The sequence below is a fragment of the Protopterus annectens genome, chromosome 3.part0 (assembly GCF_019279795.1).
Source record: "Protopterus annectens isolate FY-2018-M chromosome 3.part0, PAN1.0, whole genome shotgun sequence".
Classification (NCBI taxonomy): Eukaryota; Metazoa; Chordata; order Ceratodontiformes; family Protopteridae; genus Protopterus; species Protopterus annectens.
The window spans coordinates 454,384,503-454,405,215 of record NC_056731.1 but is presented as its reverse complement, the minus strand read 5'-3'; positions in this window follow the sequence as shown (position 1 = coordinate 454,405,215).

Genomic DNA, 20,713 nt, shown 5'->3' with positions numbered 1-20,713 from the left:
TGTGTGTGTGTCTGTGTGTGTGTGTGTGTGTGTGTGTGTGTGTGTGTGTGTGTATATATATATATATATATATATATATATATATATGTATATTATATATATAGTAAACAACATTACAAAATAAATGTTAGTACACATGAAATATTTTTACATAAGTCTGGATTTGAACTCTCACCCCAATAAACCTACAAAACACAATAAAGGCATGTTATCCCTCTTTGCCACAGAAACAGCTTTACAGCAAGAATGAAAATCATTGTGCATATGAGCATGTCACAAATCATTCACAGTATTAACAAGACATATGGCACTTGTACAATTCTGAATTGTTTGTACATGTTAATTTCAAATGTAGTGTAATGAGTGATCACACAACCATTTATGACTATTGTTTGCAGCAATGCAGCTCTGTCTTATCTTTGTATGGTGTTCATTCTTCTCTTATCTGAGCAGTAATCTGAGACATGCAGTCTGTAAGGAATTTTGTATCATGGTCCTTAAAATATATAAGAATAATAAATGGCAATAATATACAGTTTTCAACAAAGGCAGGATAGTTTGGATATTACTGAATAGAAACTGAGAAATGTGTTCTGCTTATTTACATTTAAAACCTTGATACAGTTACTTCTACACTTTGTAAGTGTAACCTGGCTGACACACCCACTGGAGGTAAGGAGTCTGAATTGCTGCTGTGTTTTCCTTTTCCCTACCAGCAATCATTTACAATTGCAATACATTAGCAACAAACACTGAGGGATTGCCTGAACTATGTTTACACCTGCTACACGGAGCCATGAATTTTTGATTTAGCAATTCTAATGAGTTCACACCTCATTTGCATCTTCACTGTGCTCACAGGCCTGAATCTACACTATAAAAAGGTAATCATGCAGCTAGGGAACCTGAAGGTGAGAAGAATTATATATGTGAATAACACAGAAGGATTGCTATTACTTTGGATTTATCTGCACAGAAGACTATTGATCTTAATAAGGTATGTGTGTGTGTGTGTATTAGCAAATTCAACTTTTATCTGTATGCACTTCTTAGAAGTTTACTGATGGCATAGGCATTTTTGTTTGTGCATTTTACTTTCAAAGATGCACAGCATTATTAACTTTCATCACAAGTGTTACTGTTATAGCTATTTCTCTTTATACTCTTCTATGTTATTTCAGAGAAATGTAAATGTCCTATATTGTCAAAGACACAGGGGTGTTAGCCTTCTAGGATGGTCCATAGACACCTCTAGGGGAATGCTGGGCACAGGTAACGGTAACTGGAACTTGCATAAAAATGACTGTTCTATGGTAAATGTGTGCACAACTTTTTGAGACAGTTTGTTTGAAAGCACTTATAACAATTGACTGATGTGTTTTTCCTTGTTTGGTACAAAATATCATTTGCCTGCTGTTTTGGGGGTGGGGGAGCCAAGTCCCATTTCTATGTTGCTACAATCAAAAAATGTTTTTACAGAGGTTTGCTTTGCTATTGTTAGTCCTTGCTTTGGATCAAACCTTGAATTGTGTGTGACTGTGATATGTTACAACCACATAACCATTTTTATATTTGAATAACTGAAGTTTTCTTTTTCTCCAGTGGTTAATATTAAAGAATATCTAATAATATGTTATATCTAAGCAGGACTTTTATTTATGTCTTATTTATGTGTAGTATTCTTTTGTATTTTATGTCACCTAGGACTATGGCTCCCAAGCATCCCATTCCCCACAACTCCCCTTTCAGTGACTCAGAGAACAATGTGACTGTACAAGATTGTTCATTGCTGTAAAAAGGTGGTTGTTAATCAAAGGTACATATTCAATAAAGTTGACATGGTCCACTAAAACCATGGGCACATTATGGCATGATGCACTCATGACAGCACACCATTTTGTATTCAGTAAGCAGTGTGTACACCCACGCAAACAAGGTAAACACAGTGACATGCTAATTACAGCATAAGCAGCTGAATTGTATGCTAATCAACCAATCCAAGATGGAGGAGCTATTCAACAAGCTATAAAGAAACTGTGTACACTCAGTGCTGGTTTTCCCTGTGAATTCCAAATCCTAATGGAACAAAGCCACAGAAAGAAGTCTACGCAAAAAGAATGTTAGGATCTGCTGTTGCTTTAATTCATGTGTATGTGCAACAGGCTGAAGCCTATGCTGCTGCTGCTAATAGGCCAAGACCAAGAAGGAGAAGAGTTTTCAGACCCCATTTAATTTGTCATAATGTACATGATGTGGTAATTGTACAGCACTATAGGCTAGATAGAGACATACTACAGGAACTCTGCAACCTCTGTCATCATCAACTCAGAGCCAGGGCAAACTGAGAGGAACCCATACCAATGGCAACAAAAGTATGTGTAGTACTTAGGATTTTCACTACAGATACCTTTCGGAGACCAACAGGGGGCATGCTGGGGGTGTCACAGGTATCAGCATCCAAGATCCTCCATCAATTCCTGAATGCTTTGCTACAACATGCCAGTGACCACATATATTTTCCCCATACTCCTGAGGACAGGGCCAGAAATATGCAAGAGTTCTACCCTGTAGCACACTACCCTGAAATACTAGGTGCCATAGATTGCACACATATAGAAATAAAGGCAGCACCCAGGAAACAGGGAAGGCTCTACATAAATAGAAAGGGCTCCCACTCTATTAACTGCCAAGTCATGTGTAATGCCAAGGGAATCACCTTGAACATGTGTGCTGGCAACCTAGGCAGTTACCATGACTCACATATCTGGCATACCTTCCAACTGTATCAGATGTTCACTAGGGGGATATCCCACAAGGTCATTTACTGGGGGATGTAGGTTATACACTGGAACCATGAATTATGACACCCATCAGAAATGCACACACACCTGCTGAAGAACACCATAATGAGGCACATCCTCAAACCAGAGCATGTGTTTGGGCTGCTGAAGTCACGGTTCCAGTGCTTGGATATATCAGGGGGAGCCCTGCAGTACAATCCAGGTACATGTACTGAAATAGCCACTGCATGTACCATTCTACACAACATCATCCTGAGAAAAAATCTTTAGCAGGATCAGCAAGGGGAAGGGTCACACATGTCGCCACCAATGACAAGGTCACCACAGGGAAACACAGATGAGCAGTCAGAGGGGGAACCAGCAGCTGCTTAGGGTGTAGGCAGATGTAGGTGTGCCTAATATGCCCTCACATTGGCTAAGAAGCAATGCATAGCACACTCATACACCACCTAATAGGCTAAAAATTTTCCTCCTATGTACATACATATAGTAACATTGATAGCAGGCAATGTTCACAGCTGTTCCCTACCCATGTAATGGCTGTGCACTGCTAGCATCAGACAGAGTCATCACTGAACTAAAACTGTTGCAACTGCTGGATTTCCAAGGTAATTGTTGAACTTGGAGTGTATTGTGTATTATACAATGAATGACAGTTAACATTAAAAAAGTAGCACACTGATTGGTCAGCCCAACAAGCGTGCCTGTTGTAAATCTGAGCATATACCAGTGGAAAAAGATCGGGTCACCCGGACTTTGTTCCATTAATATATGCCATAAAATTTCACTTTATTTTTTTAAGTGCAATAAATAAACTTACAAAACCAGAGACATGAAACCAATTTCAGAGACACGACAAAAAATAAAAGGATAATTAGGTACATTATGCAAAACTAGAGAAACATACTTGATTATCCTTTTATTTTCTATGTCCTATATCCCCCATATAGTCAAAGTCTTATGGTATCTTTTTTTTTTTTTTTTTTTTTTTAATTAAAAACAAAAAGGTAAAAAGGCAACAGAGATCTTCCTTTCTCCATTGCTTCCTATACACACCACCCATCTCACAGCACTGATGTAGTGCGTAAGTGTGGAAATGAAAGTCTCATATGCATACACAGTACATCAAAAAAAGCACCAGGACATCTGAGGAAAGTGGAAGAACAACACAGAGCTGTCATAAAAAGACATCATTTAAGAAAAGTAAGTAATTTTTTTCTTAAATAATGTCATTGTATAATAGCAATAACCGACTTTGTGGTGTGATATATTGTAGATTTACCCATGGTTGCATTTTGTTTAATCACTTGGACTTCGCCCTCGTGATTAAACCACATCAACTGTGGGTAAATCTTTAATATACCACGCCAACATAATTGGTTATTGCTATAATAATACAAATTAATGACATATCCTTGCATGTTATTACTTGGTAGTGTAAGCAAGTAAAAGGTGAGTGATTTGTACAGAAATGCCTTATGTGACTTATATGTGTCCTTTATCAAGTAGTACATCTCAGGCTTCAAAGATTCACACAGTCATATCTCTCAAAAGTACTGATGGTCACCGAATGTCCCCAGTTTAGCACCATACTTTGTGCTGGAAAATTATTAAAGAGAGAAGTTAGAAAGCAATGAGACACATTTCAGTTTCAGACTTTACAACCCTCACAAGATCATAACAATACTGATGCAAAAAACATTTGATACTATCAACTGTTTAACTTTCTAAGACCAATATCAGTCAAAGGTACAATTACCAATTCAACATCACAAATGCAGATATACTAAGCACTGTCAGCTTTGCACCCTGAGCATCAGACACAAATGTTCCATATCCTTCAATCCAAAAGATAGAAAACAGGGATATGGCACAGTTATCTTCACTTGTACTGGGTGTTGTGGGGGGGTACAAAGCCTAGGCAGACACAAAAGCATGGTGAGTGTGTGCAAGAAAGAGAAGCAGACAGACATTTGGATAAAATAACAAGTGGCCAGTGAGATAAAATGAGCTTTAAGCTTCATGGCTGAACCATGTAACTGTTGTGTGTTTGTCTGTATCAGTCCTCCAGGTGAAATTGGTGTTTGAGTGTCTGCATAAACTGTGCTAGCTCTACATCTTAGTATGTTGGACAGGTGTGAGACAAGCATGGTAGCGGTGGCAGTTCATCATTGTCATATCCGACCACAAGAACTGTCTCTGCCAGAAGTTGCACTGGCACATCCATGCCCACAATCAGATCCACTGCTGCTACCTGAATGTCTGCTGGACAACATCGCTTCATGAGGATGCCCAGGACCACAACCCCATGGTCTGCCATGTCTGGATGCAGACACCTCAACTACTCATAGAGAAGTGAAAGTGCTGTCACTATGGGAGTGTGATCAGGCATGGCCATGTCAGATAACAGCAGATGAAGTGGCTGAGATATGCCCCTCCCAGCAGACTTCCATCACAGACACCTCCCATTCCAATGTGTCATTCATTAGATCCATTGACTCAGCAACTTGGTGGATGCACTCACACATGTCAACCTGTGCCACATCTCCAACCCTAAGTATTTCTGTGGATGGCCTATGGGAATGTATCTGTGCCTCCAAGATGGCCCTAAATATATGTTGAGTGGCAGAGGAAGATGCTCCTGGGTCAAGTGCAGGATGGACAGCAGGCCTCTCCTGAGGACCCCTAACAACCCTCCTGTGTGGTCCCTTGCCCACACTTTAGCTATGGCCAGAGTCAAAAGGCACTGAAGCCACAGTAACCACACTTCCCTGATCAAGTGTCTCACCTTCCACCTGTCCAATGTCTGAGGGCTCACTGGAATTTGTAGGCATAGGCCTACTGGCTGTGTCTGATGGGAGCTGAATGTCAACATCAGTTTCAGATTAAAACTCTGCACCCCCCCCCAACTGTGCCTCTGTTTGGCCACCATCATTATCAGAGTCTGCTAATTCTATGACATCAGATGGTAGGAGTCTCATACTTCCACTGTCAGGATCACCGGTGATAATATGCAGCAAACAGTCAGCTTCAAGGAGTGCAACTGAGTATTTGAGATCAACAGGTTAAATACAACAAATAGTAAAAACAATAAAAAACAGATCTTAATGCCAGAAAAAAAACTCACTTATTTTAATCCCAATACAAAAAGCAGAGCTTTTGCGAATAATTCCTTCTTCAATACATATAAGACACAGTTCAGATACAGACTTCTTAAATACAGCACATGACCCCATTGCCCAGTAAGAGCTCAGCATGTTATACAGAGAACCCTAAAGTTTAAAGACACAGCAGCACATATAAAAAGCACTTCAAAAGCTACTTAAAAAGCACAATAGCTACAGGCAGTCAATAATAAAGTTCACTTCAGTTTCATTTGCTTTTGTTTTAATACAGGTTTTAAACTAACTGAAACATTTATTCCAGGTGCAAGGTCAGCCTGCAGTTTTAAAATTCACCTATATTCAGTTAATTCAGTAGCATTTAGAACATCCCTTTCATGTTAAAAATATCCTTTTTATTACTCTAAATTTAAATGCATAGTCTGTACCATTGGGATGAATATGCTTAGCCAAGGAATTATTAAATATATTCCTTCTGATTTCTGAAAGATGTTCAGAAATCCTTTACTTACATTTTTTATTAGATTTACCTATATAGAAACTGGTGCATGTCATGCACACAACTCAGTACACCAGATTTTCTGTGTTACAAGTAGCAAAAGAATCAAATTCATAAATATGCTTTGCTTGTGGATGTTCAAATGTAACAGAAGGATCAGTGTGTTTACAAAAAGAAATACAATTATAGCATGGAACAGTGCATTTTCTTTTAATTCTAGTGGACTGATCTTTCTTTTCGTGCATTTCCTTGTAGCATATTTTCTGTTTCAAGTTAGGGCATTTCTTAAAAGTAAAACTGGGAGATGCACCTTTTATTTTACACAGTTCTGGCATAGCAGTTAGTATATTCCAATTTCTACATATAATATCAGTAACACTACTAGAATTAACACTATATTTCATGATCTAGCTAAACTTCATTCAAAAGACTTTCATCATAGCCTCTCTCATAACTCTCAGCTGTACAGATTTACGCATGAATGTCCAGATTTTTGCCTCATATTTTTGGTCTGTTTTCATAATATTGTAGTTTTCTGGCAAATTACTGGCAGCTCATTAAAGGTTGAAGACAGAAATTAATGACAGTCATTTGAGTTTCAGACAACATACCCTTCAGAAATTTCATGCTAAAGCAAAACCTGTTATCTATTAACATTCTAAATATGTAGGGGCAGTATTTGAAAAAATGTCCGTATATTTGGCCCTTTGTCCTCCCATTATTCATGGCTTTGTCCATATTTATTGTTTTAAGAGGTTGAAAGGTATGCCTCTCATCTGAAATTCTTGTGTTAACATACCCAACTGCTGGTTACATAATGTTGTGTCTGTAGTCGGTCTACTAATGCTCATATATATTGGCTTTTTACTATCCATTTGAAAACATGACCAGGATGCATACTGCAACTGTGGAGAAATCTGCTAGCCTGAATTTCTTTCCTATAGATATTTTTTGATATCAGCTCATCAGTATTTTTAAGTGCTATATCCAAAAACAAATTTCTTTTCTAGAATATTTCAACTTAAATCTCAGAAAATGTGTTAAAAATAATAAAGGTCTTTAGAATGAAGCATCTAACTATGTAACTAATGAAAGAGATGGTAGAGCCAAACCATATTTCTGTCAGAACATCCACAGACTAGCTAAAGTTATAATAATAACACTAAGTTTAGGATATAGTGTTAATACTATTGGTGTTACTGATATTATATGGAGAAATTGGAATATAAAGGATAACATGTTTTATCCCGTGTTGCTGTTAATTGTGATGATGTTGTCTTTATCTTTTGCCTGCCTTCTTCCAGGACCATCCAGCACAAGGAGCCTACAATCATCTGCACATGGCAAGCCACACATTTTTATGTCAGTACTGATAAGCAGTTCAAAGAAATATTTAGCTTGTGATGTGGGTGTCAAAACTGTTATGTGTAGTGATGAGGTCTGTAATAGTCAATGCACTACACCCAAATTAATGCATGTATAAATAACTGTTATATGGTTTCTTAGTATTGTGGATGATGTTGCAGCTGGTTGTATGCAGAATGATTTCAGTTACCTGCTGCAAAGTTGTTTGTGTGGCAAAGAGGGAAAAGGCACCCTTACTGTGTTCTGAAGGTTTATTTGAATGAGAGTTCAAATCCAGATCTATGTAGAAATATTTCATGTGTACTAATAAACATTTTGTAGTGTTTATTTCATACATTACTCTTCTTCATTTCAGCTATTTTTCCCTTATTTTTTTATTTATTTTTATGCCAGTGTTTGCATGGTATGGGGCTTAGTGCAAACAAAGGAAACAAAGAAAATGAATGTCAGGTTTGGCTGTACTTAACTCGTTTGTGCAATGCTTAGCAGTACACAAACCCTGACTAGTGCCCAACACAAGAAGCAGACAGAACACATGCAGACAGGGCTTCTGTAAAAGTATAAAGTCAAAAAGGATACATTATTGCAATTTTTGCTTTCCATTGCTGGCTTGGTGGTTAGCAAGGTTCCCCAACAACTGCAACAATTAAACATCTGCAGACAGGATACAGACAGTCACTAATTGAAAATTAATACATTCAATTAATTCTGTTGGGCACCATACAAACATGCTAAGTGGCATTGTGCAGCAGTTAGCACTGAGAACTTATGAATGAGTAGGAAATTATGGAGCTGTTATGTAACTAGTCCTGTGGTAGCATGTGTAAGTTTAGGGCTGGAATACAGATGTTTCCAGGTTCTAGTACAGGGTGTGCAACCTATTTTTACTGTTATGATAGTGCAGTTTATAGCATTAAACTGAAAAATATACAAGTGTTATTTCAACATTCTTGTGGCAACAGCTGTAAGCATAAGACTGCCATACACATGGTCCTGAGTTCTAATACAGGATATTCCAGACATTTTTACTATTCTTTCATTTTTCATTTTATTCACTCTCACTTATAACACTTTAGATAGTAGAGCTGATATGAGTTATATGTAAGAAGGATAAGACACCTTTATTGTATTTTCAGATGTATAACTGAGTGTATACTGGCTACTATATTTTTGTAGGGTCTATATTAGATCAGCAAATGCTTAAACAAGCGAACGCTGATTGATCAACCTTATTTTAATGAAAGTGAAAAATATCGAAGCAGCAGAAACCCGAATTTTTTCCTAGGGAAAGAATTTGGTTGTCCGTTTCTGTTGCTTTGGTATTTTCAGTACTGTGGTGGAAAGTTACGGGTCAGATTCAGGTAAGTGTGCAATTCTGTGGATGTGAGTGTTAGGGTGGTTTAGGTGAGTTAGGGTTAGGGCTCAGGTTAGGTATGTGTGCTATTGTGTGGACATGAGGGTTAGGGCAGATTTAGGTGAGTTAGAGTTAGGGAGCGGGTGAGGTGAGTGTGCGATAGTGACAGACCTTAGGGTTAGGGTTTGGGTTAAGTTAAGTGGATAGTTAGTGGTGTGTGCATAGTTTAGTGTAGGGTTAGGTGTCAGATTTTAGGTGTATGTGTGTGGATTTCTGTTTGTTTGGTGTGCTTGTGTTGTGTGTATGTGTTTTGGATCAGCGATTTTTTTCCCTAGGAAAAAAAATCGCTGATCTGACAGTTCGAGATTGTAAGCTTTCACTTACATAAGGTCGGTCAATCAGCATTCACTTTTTTAAGCGTTCGCTGATATAATATAGACCCATTTTTGTAAGTATGATTCTGCTATCTGTACTTGGATGGCCTTCACAATTAAATAAGGCACGTTACACAACTGGATCTATATACAAGTACTTTGTCAGGTCACACATATACACGTGTAAGACCTCAAACTGTCACCTGTATTTATGAATAATTCATGACTATGTATGAGCAGCACTTTTTCTGTGGCAAAGATGGAAAATCACTGGTGTGGAAGAAAACTGTCCCTTATGTCTAGGTTTGAATCTCATGCTTTAAAAATCAATTTTAGCAGTGTATAAATCCTAAAAGCAAATGTGTCAGGTCATGACATGTATGTCCCCAGTGCTTGTCTGCAAACGTATCTCAACTAACAGTTACCTTCCAATTTTTAATATATATTTCCAAACTAAAGCAGGAAATACCCATCAAAGTATGGTCAAGTAACATATTAACCTTCCAATTTAAAATATTTCTTTCCTCTCTCCTTCACACTGCTGCTGCCTGCTAACATCATGCAAACATAGTTGGCACCATTGCTTGGGTTTGTGTACTACCAGTAAAAGGGATAACAGCAACTGGCGAGAAAACATTAGTTGCCATTGCTCTAGTTTAGGTGATAGACATGTCTGGAGTTAGAGGGGGCACTGCCCATATTAGAGCACAGAGGTGGGGTGTCCATGAGTTCAGGATATTTACTGGACTCCTGGTTAAGCACCACAGCCAAAGCCTTCTGCAGGGGGGGGGGCTATTCTGGCTCCTAGTACAAGTCTGAGGCTTGGAGTAGTTTGGCTCAGGATGTATCCAGTGCTACCTACAGAGGTGCAAAAGGGATACCCTCAACCAGTGGTTGACAGAATTTCTAACTGCTGACATCCCACAGCTGTGTAAGTATGATAGTAAGAGAGTATTTGTAATACATAGAAAGCTAAATATAGGCAAGACTGGTATGCTTAATGTTCTTCTGTTCTTTTCTGTTCTTTCCACAGCTAATGCCAAAATAGAGTTCAATAGATGGGCTTATGCTGATTGAACGGAGTGACTGAGGGAAGCAAGTGGTATGTATGCAGCAGAAGAGAAATATTATTGTAGCTTTAAAGTTAAAGATACATTTTTAGTTTTTTTATACAGTTGTAGCAAATTGAGCATGCATATCCTATCTGTAAAAGCAAGCTAGCATCCATGAATTAGTCTGTAGCAAAAATCAACTTTAGGAGTCAAGTATAAGACTGCAGTCAGAGGTTGTAAGTTCAAATACCACTAGTAACAACTATACGATACTAAATTTCTTTAATAGTATTACATTAAATTAAACTCTATACAAGTGGCATAAATGCCCTGCTGTCAACTGTAATCTGTATAATCGGACCAAGCATATGTACAATATATGCACATTTCAAAGATTACTTTCAGCAATCTGTAGTTATAGTGTGCAGTTGTTATGAAGTATACTTCAGACAAAATAGTTCTATAATTCTGTTAATGTATTATATGTCACATATGATGGTACTAATTTTATCTCTTTTTTTCACTCACCCCAACTCTTATCTCTCTTTTTTATATTCTATTATGTGTCATCAAAATGTCTCCATGTTATCCATCTGTACCAAATCACTAAATGCTTCATAACACAGCTAGGTAGACCAGCTCCAGTGAATCAGCCTGACCCTACTTCACCAGCTCCAGCACTGATACCCAGTACATCTGGGACCCAACCTGGCAGCACTGCCTCTGTTGCCCCAGCACTACCTGTGTCCTCAGGTAGTACTGTTCTGCTGTGGTACACTTTGGAAGCAATGGCAGAGGTGAGGAGATGCCAGGGTTGGTCTGTAGGGTTGTGTACTGCACCACTGGTGTACACCTATGCCAGATGGAGAGGCTGCTCTCTATCATGGTACATAGGAGGAGAATATGTCAAGCACTCTAGCTACCAGTGTAGTAAAGGAACAGTGATGACAGAACAGAGGGTGAGGACTAGATTCTCACTGTCTCCATGTTTGATGAGCATAAGCCTGTGTTGTCTCCTCCCTCACCCCATTCATAGTGCCCCCAAACCTTTCGTGTCCCTCACCATTTCTGTCTCTTGACTTGTTTGTCTTGTTTGCGTGTATTTGCTTCCTCATTTACCCAACTTACCTGAAGCAGAAATACCTACATCCCTTACCCAGCATTCCTCTCTTACTAAATTAAAAAAAATGGGCACCTGTCCCACAATAAATATCATCCCATACATAGCTCTCCATTTTGCACACTTGATTCTGTCCAGTTGGGTATACAACATGATTACATTGTTGTCACCCCTCTTTCTAGAGGTGACAGTCCAAATTCAGCAAATATTCTGCACATATTTTCATTTTTCACTATTGAAGAAACGGATATCTATTTTCTTCTACCTCCCTCCTGCATATTTCTGTATTGCTTTCCCTTTGTTCTTCCCCCTGCTTGCTACCCATTTCACCACTTTCCTATCTACCCTATTTTAACACCTATAATCTGGTCAAAAATAGAATCACACATGACACACATATGGACCAGAAAAAGCAATGGATCCTGTGATGACCCACCAATGAACCAGTAATCAAGGAGCCTCAATCCTCACCACTGGCAACAGTGGGGGACATATAATAGATGGCACAGGATGAAATTGAATAGAAGGTGCCACAGGAAGATGCTATAGAACTCTCTATAGAATGCTTGCAGGATGTTCAAAACAAAGGATGTGCCCTCAGTCTGGAAGAAAATGATGTAAGGGAAGAGTTGCTTGATTTAATGGACATAGATAGATATATTAAGATCAATGAAAGAAATAGACTACAGAAGGTCAATAAAACCCAAAAGTCAGAAGTCTGATAAAATAAATGAATACAGTAATTAGGACTCTCCACAAATATAACAGAAGTAAACAGGATATATTACTGTGCAGCTAAACTAATAACTGATAAAGTTATACCATGAGAACACAGGGTAGTGAGACAAAGGAAGGGGAGAAATGAATACAATCAAATAGAGAAAACTATAAAGCCGCTAAGAAAAGAACTGTCACTGTTAGAAAACTATAGAAGAGGGAACAGATCAACAAAAATACTAAGAAAGATAGATGTGATAAAAGCAATGCACAATATTAGAACAGACCAGGATCTATCATGCACTATCGCAAATAAACTAAAAATTTCAGCACAGGTGGAAAAACATAGAAGATACACAGATAAATATAAAGGAAAAGTACAAAATAAGCAATTTATTGATGACCCAAAAATGTTTTATATAGAATTGGGAAACAAGGTAAAAGAATTGAAAGACTGCCAAAAAAAGAAGAAATAGATGCATTTTGGAGAAGTATCTATGAATATCCTGTGGAACACAACAAATATGCTAAATGGTTAAAAAAAGTAAAAGAAAGAATAGGAAGCTTAAAGGTACAGGATATGAAATGGGATGAAGTAACATCCAGGGAGATTGAAACAAAGTTAAAAAAAGCTTCTAATTGGAAAACCCCAGGCCCAGATAAAGTACCTAACTTTTGGTTAAAAGTATTAACATCTTTGCACAAAACCATGAGTATGAACTATTTATATGCGCATCCTGAACAGACACCAACCTGGCTAACAATAAGTAAAAAAACGCTCCTGCTTAAGAATGAATCTTCAAGCTACCCCAAAAATTATAGACCAATTACTTGCCTTCCAGTATAAACTATACACAGGAATTGATGCCAATATAGTTTATAGTCATTTAGAAGAAAACTCAATTATGGCAGTAGAACAAAATGGCAATAAAAGAAAGTCATATGGAACAAAGGGTCATTTGTTGCTAAATAAAATCATAGTAGATAACTGTAAAAAGGGGAAGAATCTAAGTATGTCATGGATTGACTACAAAAAGCATTTGATAGTATCCCACATTCATGGATAAAAGAGTGCTTAAAAATGTATAAGATACACCCTATACTGATCGACTATGTTACAGTGACCATGAAACAATGGAAAACCACTTTGCAATTAAATCATGATAAAGGACAAATTGCTATCTCAGGGATAAAAATTCAAAGTGGGATATTCCAGGGTGACTCTCTGTCACCATTGCTATTCTGCCTTGCCCTTAACCCATTAAGCTGTCTACTTAAAATATTAGACCATGGCTATAATTTGGCTCCTAGAAAACAACAAAGACTAAAGACTTCTCATCTGCTCTTTGTTGATGATTTAAAACTGTATAGTTCATCAGATGAGGATCTAAAAGCACAGCTGCAGGTTGTCAAAAAGTTTTCAGATGATATTAGAATGCCATTTGGTCTTGATAAATGTGCAAAAGCAACCTTTAAAGCAGGAAAACTGCAGCACCGGGAAAATAGTTTGGAACAAGAATGTGATATAAAAGAACTTGAGCAAGAAGGCATGTATAAAATATGTGGGAAGTGATGAAGGATCAGCAATAAAACATGAACAAATGTGTATAAAACTTAGTAAGGAATAGTTCAGAAGACTAAAATTAACCACAAAAAAGGGAAAAAGCAAATAATCAAAAGCCAAAAGAACAGATGAACCTCCTTGTGAACCACGGTTCTGAGGAAGTCCCTTTAGTGGGGAAGAAAACTCTCAACATATTGGAATAAATCATGGTTCACAAAGTGGTTCATCTGTTCTTTTGGCTTTTGATTATTAGAAGACTAAAATTAACCCTGAAAACAGCACTGATGTTTAGGATTAAAGTCCAAGCTATAAACCAATTTGCCCTTCCTGTCCTAACTTACAGTTTTGGAGTGATTGATTGGCCCCAAAATGTATTGGATAAATTATATATTAAAACAAGAAGGATGCTTCATGCTTATCAAATGATCTATAAAAATCAGTGCATACCAATATTACATATTCCATGTTGTTCTGAAGGAGGGATAGACCTCCTTGAAACTGATTACATGTATAGATCTGCAATCATGGGACTCCACACATATCTGCTGACCTCACAGGATCCAAATGTAGTAAAAGTTTTGAAACATGAGGAGAATAAATCTAAGATGACTTCTCTGCTTAACCTAGCAGAAGCATATCAGTGTCAAGCAAGAATGGAAATCAAACCAGAAGTAGATAAAAATCAGGCAGCAACTGAATGTGCCAAAATACAAAAGAAAGAATATAAGGTGAAGGACCAGATGAAAAGGCAAGAAATGTGGAAAACTCATAAATATAGTTGCAAGTATAGAAAACTTCTGGAAGAACCTCATGTTGATCAGGAACAAATGCAGGAATGGTTAAGGAGAGGTGAATTCAAAGCAAGAGATGAAAGGTTAATATTGGCGGCTCAAGACAGTGGTCTATATACATGCTGGTTTACAAAGTCCATTGAACATGTGGGAGAAACAAACAAATGTAGGTTTTGTAAAACCAAACTGGAAACAGTTGTACACCTCATTGCTGGTTATGACATACTAATGGCAGAAGGTCTGTATACCGAAAGGCATAATAATGTGGTGAGACTGTTGTACTGTGGATTGTGCAAACATTATGATTTTGAAGTGGCTGAAAAGCACTGGAAACATGAACCACAAAGCATCACAGTAAATGATGAAGTCTACATCACATGGGATCATCCATTACCAACAATTCAAAAGATAGATGCTAGAAAACTGGATATAGTAGTCCCCCAGTGACTACAGTGTCCTGTGTACTGAGAGACACAAAATTATAAAATATCAGGATTTGCAGGCAGAAATTAGAACAATGTGGAAGAAAGATACTCAGATAGTTCCAATAGTAGTAGGAGCAACTGGTCTTATAAAAAAGAGTCTACAAGCATATTTAGATATGCTACCAATACATGTAATTCCATACAAATTACAGAATGAATCATTACTGGGCACATTGCGGGTGCTGAAAAGAGAACTCTTGGCTGACATTAAAGAGTGAAACAATACTAATTTCATGAACTTTTATCATACTATGATTTGGGAATGAGGTCCATTCCCTTCATGGTATTAGAAACCCAAAAGATTTGGAGAAATTAAAAAAGAAATAGGATGACAAGGTACACACACACAGTATTTCCAGATGCAATTCTCTGCATGAAGTACAATTTCCCTTAAGAGCACACAGAGATCACAGTCATTCCTGGGCTGGTTTCTCCCTCTTTCTCTAGATCCACAGTAAGACTCCCCACTGGCACAGCTATAGTGTTGAGATCTCAGCTGAGTGGCCAAGCCAAGACCTCCAGCACACACACACACACACACACACACACACACACACACACACACACACACACACACACACACACACACACACACACCTGGAAAAGGCTGGCACAGGTTTACTAGCTATGCCCCCTTTTGCCCAGACTATTGGGTAGTTATCACTGCCATCAGCCAACTCCTTATCAGCTACTTTAAGGCCCTTAACAAAGGGTATCCAATCGTACTGTGCAATATTAATATTAACACAAATGGTAGTTTCACCAAGAGCAAGGCCATTAGAAGTGGGCCACACATTGTCACGTAATAAATATACAAAAATGGTAGTTTCACCAAGAGCAAGGCCATTAGAAGTGGGCCACACATTGTCACGTAATAAATATACAAGTACTCTCTAAACTTAAATATCTCTCACAAAGATCAGCCACAATGAAAGGTTTAAATATAGTTAATAAATAATAAAAGAACAAGAAAATACTCAGTATATATTCACAGTGACATCAGAGTTCATAACCACAAGAAATATTTAAAACAACATTTCAGGACAGTCTCAAATAAATAATGAATAATATCTAAACTAAGCTTTACTATATTCCGGACTATATCTAAGAAAAGTACTATATCCCAGCTAACTTACTTAAGAGCAAGACAGATGTGGTGAATGGTTCTTATTGTTGTTCTTGTCAGGTCTAAGACAGATTACAAATACTCTGTCCTTCTCAGAGATTTCTCAAATTAATATCTCAAATATTACTGCTGGGATAGCTTGCAGAGTTACATCATTTCTTGTCATCTGACTCTATCCCAGGTGAACCCCCCACTTCTGGAGGCTAGCAACATTTGGTATCTACCTGTGAAAATATATAGACCTCAGATCTTTGGCAGATTCATGTGAAGCCTACACGGAGTTTACTGAATCTCAGAGTAAAGGTATTTGACAAAGCTCTTCACTGAAAATGAATTCCCATAACTTAACCTATAAAAGATAAACATCACTGCCTAATCAATGTATTCCTTTTCTAGGGACCTTCTAAGATCAGACTAAAACCACACATTTCTAAATCTAAATGTGAATTAATTACAGCTATAAACACACACACATGCACACACATGCACAAGTGTCTCATCAAACATTGAATGCTCATAAGAGCAAACACAGAAAGAACATTAATTTTAGATTGAATCTAAACTATCAAAATCAATAAAAACAAAAAAGCCCTGCTAATTACATATACAAACTCTGATATCTCCTACCAGTGGGTTAGGACAAATTCCTTGATCTCACTGCACAGAGATCTCATACAAAAAAGTTCCATAGAAAAGAATCTTCAGTCTTATATACACATGCAAAAAGCATTTTCTCATATGAACATTCACTGTTTTGACCTGCAACCATATATATATATATATATATATATATATATATATATATATATATATATATATATACACACACACACACACACATATGGGTCCCCTTCAGTAGATTGAACTTTTACAAGTTCAAACCTCATATGGCCGAGACTATATGTTTGAACTTGTAAAAGTTCGATCAGACTGAATGGAGATCTCTGTACAGAGTGGAATGGGACGATTTCCCTTTTCCGCAATGTAGTGCCATCTCAGAGTTGGTATATTTAAGTAGGGAGGTGTGGGGGGTGCATGGGGGCATAGCCCCCCTACTATAGATGTTTAGTTTTGTTTTTTGCTGTTTTTTTTTTCTTTTTTCTTCAGTGTTCAAACTTTTCAAGTTCGAACATATGGTCTCAGCCATATGTGGTTTGAACTTGTAAAAGTTCAATCTACTGAAGTAGATTCGTATACATATATACTGCTCACAGACTATCCATCTTAGAAACTCCCATGCTGTAACTTTACTCATTACTCATAAATAATTTAAAGATAGCTAGCACACTACTAACAGGTATGCAGGCATTATGTGACCTTATATTCAAGGACTTTCTGGACTATGTATATTTATAATAATTTACACATGTCTATATGCACATAGAAATGTTCTGAATTTTATAAAACACAAAATTCTGTAATATACAAACGCAGTTAGAAGTAAAGCTCTACAAGCACTCCTACCTGTAAGCCTATATGTCATACTGTCACATTTAGCTATGCAGAATCTCTGGAAACACATATCCTAAAGCCTCCATTTCCTTCATGCAACATTTAACCTTATTAAGGAGCTCTTACAACATAAGAACTGGAAACTAACATTACTTTAAAATCTAACCACATTAACAAACTCTTAAGTATGTCCCACTGTGACACCCTTGCACTGGCCCAATAATCAAAGACAATGGCAAAAGTGAAGGATATACACAATGGAAGGATGACAAGTACATATACAGTAAAGTACAATTTTCCTTAAGAGCACACATAGATCCCAGTCAGACTGTGGGCTGGTTTCACTCTCTCTTTCTCCAGATCCCCAAGAAGACTCCCCACTGGCAAAGCTATAGGGTTAAGATCTCAGCTGAGGGGTCAAGCCAAGACCTCCAACACTCTCTCTTACAACCAGTGCTTCATGTCCCTACCCAAGTAGCTCACACACACACACACACACACACACACACACACACACACACACACACACACACACACACACACACACACACACACACACTTTAAGATTTGATGTATATACAAACACACGCACCAGGGGATGGCTGGCACAGGTTTACTAGCTATGCCCCTTTCTCCCCAGACTATAAGGTAGTTATCACTGCCACCAACTCCTACATATCATCTACTACAAAGGCCCTTACAAAGGGTGACCAATCATACTATCTAATGTTGCTATTATCCAAATGGCAAGTGTGACCAAGACTATTTAGGAGTGGACTGTACAGTGTCACCAAATACATATACAAGTACTGTAAGAGCTTAAATATGCCTCACAAATATCAGCCACAAAGATAGGTTTAAATATATTTAATAATAAATAAAAGAACAAGACAATACTCAAACAACATAATAACTACAGAGTTCTGAATCACAGGTAATATTTTAAAACAACATTGCAGGACAGTCTCAAGTAAATACAGAAAACATCTAAACTAATCTTTACTATATTCCTAGCTATATCTAAGAGGTATTACTGTATCCTGGTTACTTACTATTAGTAAGGCAAGTGCTGATGAGAGGATCTTTCCAGGTCCAAGAAAGAATACAAAAATGCACAGTCTTTCTCTGAGAGAGTTCTTAAATTACTGTCAAACATTACTGCTGGGTCAACTTGGATTACATCATTCTTTATCACCTGCCTTTAGTTCCCAGGCTAACAGATCCCAACAGAATGTTATCATCTCTGTGTGAGAAGTACATATCTCTCAGATGTTTGCTCAGAACTGGACATTGTAAAACAAATGTTTTTACATTTGAAACCTAGTAATTATTTCTGTTTCAAGACAACAGAAAAAACTCTAGCTCTAGACATTGTGTCTGAACTGAGCTGAAACTGAGAGATAACAGAATCATAAAACACTTGGATTTCAACATATTTTCTTGAAGTTTTGCAAGTTAACTCTGTATGTTCCAGCTTCTACCATTAAAACATACATTTGCACAGGTATATAGTTTAAATACATTTCTGTTCTTTTCCAGTAGGGTACAGCGTGGACACATTCTTGAAGCTTAGTACATACCATACAGTTATGTATGAATCATATCAATATTCACAAATGACAGAATTATTTACAAAATTCCAGATAGCTGGGTTGGCAGTGTCACACCCACAACCTGGTTATCTCAAAAATGTTTTAATTACTTTTGAGTCTGTAACCAGAAAAATAGACTACACACTTACAAGGTCATTGTAAAGAACAGGCCACTGTTACCTACCAGCAAGGAAATAAAACCGGAAATGTTACAAACAGGACAAAAAGACCACAGGATAAATTTGAGGGTCTATATCAGATCATCAAAATGGCTCGTTATCGAATGCCGTAACGTCGAACTACAAAACCCGAACCCTAACAATATCGAAACCTCAAAACAGTGAATTTTTTTTCCCAGGGAAAAAATTTGCTGTTCCAAGAAACACACACACACCACAAGCACACTAAAAAGCAGCAATCCACACACATACATTTAAAAGTTACATCTTACCCTACACTACACTGCACATACACTACTATCTATCCACTTACCTTAACCCAGAACTTAACCCTAAGGTCCGTCACTATCGCACACTCACCTCACCCGCACCTTAACTCTAACACACTTAACCCACCCCTAACCCCAAATTCTGTCACAGTTGCACACTTACCTGACCCATACCCTAACCCTAACTCACCCAACCCACACCCTAACTTGAACGTCTGCACAAACACACACTTACCTTAACCCAACCCTTAACTTTCCACCACATCGCTGAAAACAGCAAAGCCACAACAACGGCCAACCAAATTCTTTCCCTAGGGAAGAATTCGGTTTTGTGCAGCTTCACTGTTTCAGCATTCGTGATATTGGGTTCGATATTAGATCATTCGAAATTCTGCCATTTCGATTATCTAATATAGACCCTAAATTTGACATGACAATTGCTTATGTGGGAGTAAAAAAGAGGTCTTTCTTCTTTGATACATAGCACAACACAATGGGGCTATCTAAAGTCCTGTCTAGTACTAAAAAAAACTATTAAGTGAAATCTTGCATTTACCTTTCATGGCACAAGTATTTAAACACATAACTGGTATCTTTAATATGTGGTTTTGAAACTGGTACTACAGACAGGGATCCAGTGCTGGACTCCATTTCTTTACACATTATGAGCTCCACTTTTCAGTCCAAGACATTCAGGTACTGAACATGGCATTTACCAAATACCACATTCTTGTTAAATGTTCTAAACTTTCCTAGGCACCAGATTTAACAAATCACCAAGTCAGACTTTCAAAGGTGATTCTACATTACTTAATTCTAGGATCTTTAGTTAAAAAAAGTGGGTATCTCAG